Consider the following 4,489-nt stretch of genomic DNA (forward strand, 5'->3'; position numbering starts at 1 on the left):
GGCGTGAAATGCTTTTTGGATCCATAAATTTGCATATATCGATCGCTCCCTCCAACGCCCTTCTGGGGCGGGGCCAAATCGCCCCTCGCTCACCGATTGGACGGAACAAAAGTGGGCGTGTGTCATTTTTTGGATCCGTTTTTGAAGTGGAAAATCCGGTGGTTTTGTACACGCTTGCTCCGGCGCGCGCCCTGCACGAGTCCAACACCGGTACCCACAAGGGCGCAAGAACGTGGTGGCGATGGCGACGGTTGCGAGGTGTGACGGGAAGCGGCGCCGCGCGTGTGGTGAAGGTTGATGTTGTGGTTGTAACAACTGGAGGTTGGTCCAAGAATAGTAGTAAAGAAAAACGGTTATCTCTGGAAGAGTCGCAGACGCATAAATGACATGCGTATTCAGACACATCAGACAACTGGCTTTGGACGCCTAACTACACATGTAAGCAGCCGAGAAGAATTAGGGACCTGAATGGTGGTTGTTTAGCGTGAGCCTCGTCAACCACAACAATATATATATATGTTGTTGTGGTTGACTTGGGGCCTCAATTCGCAAACCACCATTCGGTAGGTCCCTGAGGTGGAGATATCTCGGTAAGTACATGTGTAGTTAGGCCCAAACCCGTTGTTTCGAGGGAATAAAATGTCATTCAGTCGGGCTGCGACTTCTTCAGGATAGCCGTTTTTCTTTTACTATCTTTATTTGAATTGGACCAGCCGCCACATTACTACCACTCACCAACCACGTCTCCAACAAGCCATCACAACAACAACAACCACCAACCACAACCGCTCGCTTCACAACAACCACCAACCACAACGCCGCTTTCACAACAACCACCACCAACCACAACGCCGCTTCACAACAACAACCACCAACCACAACGCTCGCTTCACAACAACAGCCACGACCTTTACCGTCACAACTTCGCCACCATCGCATCACCGCTCATTCCCCACGCTCACTTGTGGGCGCCGATGCTGGACTCGTGCGGGCGCGCACCCGAGCAGCGTGTTCAGAGACATCGCAGACTTTCCGAGAAAAACGGGATCAAAAGCGACTCATGCCCACTTCTGTTCCGCTCCTCGCATCGGCGCAGCTGGGGCGACTTGGCCCCGCCCTCCAGGGCATTGGGAGTGAGGACGCCTAGGCATGCACCATGGATCAAAGCATTCACGCCTCACTTTTCCTCGGGTCCAATGGGGGAGCGACACAGTTAGTGAGAGGTGAAGGGCTCTGGAGGTAAAGGGGTCAAAGGTGGGGGAGCGAGGCCACGGGGGATAGTAAACGGCCGCGCTCGCGCAAAACAGTTCAGTTCGAGTTCAAAGTTGAGAGTGGTGCGTTGGAACGCATGTTGTCGGGTGGAGCTGGGAAGCAAAGAGAGTCAGAGTTCGGAGGGGAGAAGTCAAGAGTGAAGGAGGCTGGACGCTCAGCCAAGAGAGGAGACGGAGAGGGCGACAGGACGGAGCTGTGGAGAGGTGGCGGCGGCGAAGGGGCGCACCAGGGGGGTGCTCGCGCGCCGGTGCCGGGAGCTGCAGAGGGAGAGGCCAGCAACGCGACCAGAGGTCGTAGGAGGAGACAGCCGTCGCGGGACCCGAGACAGGGTGATATCCGCCATCCCCCGAGCATCAACAACCCCCTCCGGTTTCCCCCCGCGCTGGGAGAGATAGTGTGCCAGACAAGGGGGCCCTCTTTCCCACCCCTACCAGACACTGTCCGCGAGGCCCGCGGAGTTGTGGCGCCACCCGCCGCTTCATGCCCCATCATCATCAGACGGGTAGGCCCGACACGGTCTCGGCCCCAGGCTCGCCTACCCCCCTCATCCTGGAGGGTGGTTCTTGTTCTTTTTCTTTGCTTTTGGGTATCTGTAAACATGTCGGCGCTCGGCTCTGTGAAGTAAAAATTGTACAAGTGCTGCCGTAGGCTCGGTAGTTTGGGATAGCTCTGCACATTGGGTGTTTCTTTTATATTTGCTTTTTGTAGTAAGTATTGTGTTTCTTCTTTGCTACGCGTGTGCTTTTGGTGTACTCAGAGCAGTGTGTGCTTCCTGCTCATCGCGAAATAAATGTGGAGTTATGTTGAGACTGTTTTCTTTCCGCTCTCGCTCCGTGCTTTTCTTTTTCATTGAATCTCCATCTTGCTTCACGTAAAGTGGTTACCGGTCGTGGGCTAAAATGCCCGATAATTAATCGAACTGCCGAGGTCGACGATAACACCGCCGGTTATTCTTGATAGTACGGAACGGGTCGCTAAGTGGCCCGTGTGTCCAGAAGTCGACCTGCGGCGAGGTGCGCACGCTGCCGGTCTACCCTCCTGCGTGGGGTACCAGGTAGGTCGACCGGCGAGCAACCCTATCCCCACACGGGGGCCGATTGTGCTGACGCATTGTGGTGAGACCGAAAGGTCCACCCGTGACACCAGTTCCCCGGCGCACATAGTCCGAGAGGGTCACGTACTGGGATTGTCCGTCCGGTGGGCGACGTGCCGCGATTCGGAGTTACGTGCGGCTCGTCCGTACGCCGGCGCGGGCGCGAATCCGCAACACTGGTGTCAGGTCGCATGCGCATACAAACTTCGAAACTTCATCGCCCTCGCGGCACTGGTATCGGAGAACGGGAAAACGGGCTCTCCTGTCTCCACCAAATTCACGGGAATCGGTCCAGGGGTGAGAGGAGCGACCCCGATTCCCTCCAAATTACGAGCTTGTAGCCAAATTAACCCTTTAAGAGAAGCAAGATGGCGTCTCCGAAGGCGCAGTGGGAGCCGGGGGTATTAGAAATGGATGTAGAATGTGTGTGAGAACCCATGGCTCAGGATGAAATCCCTGTGCAGGAAATGTTGGTTGTACAGGAAAACGAATCTCTGCCGCAACTGAACCCAGAGTCTGAAATGGGTGGCGGCAGCGGCCGCGTGTATGACACCTTCCTCCCCTCTCTCTTCCACCAAAACCCTTCCCCAACCCCTGCCGAAACGACTCACCCAAGCGCACCCGACATGGCCCAGCTATTCACCATGCTGGCACAAATGAATGCGGAAATGACAGCGAAGAGAAATGCGGATATGGAAAAACGAAATGAAAGGCATGAACAAACAAATAAACGAAAAGATGGGATACACAAACACAAATGAAAATGAAATGAAATAAAAGGAATGAACGAAAAGATGGATGCTAATACACAGAAAATGAACAAGCAAATGAAGCGAAGAAACCTAAAAAGCTGCGGGTGAGACGCAGAACATGTGGCCGATGCCTGCAGGCGGGCATGAAGGCCGTTAGCAGGGAGCTTAAAATGGCGACTCCACGTGTAGGAGCGAACGCAGCTGGGAGGGGGTGCAACGGTGAATCAAAGGGAAAAATTTAAATGGGGAGACCAAAACGTGCGAGACGAGACACGAGGTGACGACAAAGGAAATAAAAATAGTTGAGACAAGGGAGGTAAAGGGGTGAAGAGTTGGCAGAGACACGGGAGATGGGAACGATAGAGGGGAAGACTGCACGATGAAGACGGGGTGCGTGACGCATACACACACGGGAGGTAGTGGAGGACAATGGGGTGAGTTTGCGGACTGGGTGGGAGGCCCGGTGCGATAGCAGCTGGATGGCCTCCTCCAGGAACGAGGGGAGGGAGTATGCCCCTTTGAGGCGAGTCACGACCAGGTGAGTTCCGGTCGTGCTTTGCGAGGTCGTAGGGGAGGAGTGCTGTGGGACAGGTGTGCACGGAGAGCTTGGGGGGTATAGAGGCCCCGGAGACCCTTGTGGGGGACACGAATCCCCAGTGTGGCTGTCCCTGTGTGTGTGGTGCAAGGCGTGCGAGTGCGTCCCCTTCGTGTGTGGAAGCGACCCCGTGTGGGAGTGGTGTGGTGGCGATGGTGCCAGAGTACGTGCTTCCCTCCAGCACGTCGTGTGTGGATGTGAGGCACCGGCAGTGTGGAAGAGGCCGTGTGTGTGGATGAAACGTGCCAGTGTGGATGAGGCACCGGCGGCTGGGAGTGCCCCGCCGTGTGTGAGGGACGGTGTGTGGATGAAACACCGCGGGTGAGTGCCCCCGCGTGTGTGAGTGGTGTGGTTTGTGTGAGGGAAATGGGCACGCAGTGAGTGGAAGGCCGCGAGTGAATGGGAGCACCACGTGTGAGTGGTATGGTTTATGCAAGGGAGACCGTGTGTGTGAGAGAGCGGGTATGTGAGGGAGATGTCGTGTTGGCATGAGTGAGCACGCAGGCCGCGTCTCCCGGTGTGAATGTAATGGAATGGGGAGTGTAAGGCTGTAACACGCAGGTGTGCGTGGCCCACTTGGCGACGACGACGACAGAGGGAAAGTTTCCAGGCCGAGTAGTGGCTGTAGTTGTTTCTCGGGGACCGTGCCGGGTTCACTCCAGCAGTGAGCACGAGGTCCGTGCTGTGCAACGCATGAGTCCTCCTACGTGCTCGCTTGCGAAAGTGAAGTCCCGGTCCGGAAACGCATATCGCGTGTGGGATTTGCCGATCCCGCGG

Source organism: Eptatretus burgeri, chromosome 11 (genome assembly GCF_056783735.1).
Source record: "Eptatretus burgeri isolate ZD-2024b chromosome 11, Ebu_testis_v1, whole genome shotgun sequence".
NCBI classification, from domain to species: domain Eukaryota; kingdom Metazoa; phylum Chordata; class Myxini; order Myxiniformes; family Myxinidae; genus Eptatretus; species Eptatretus burgeri.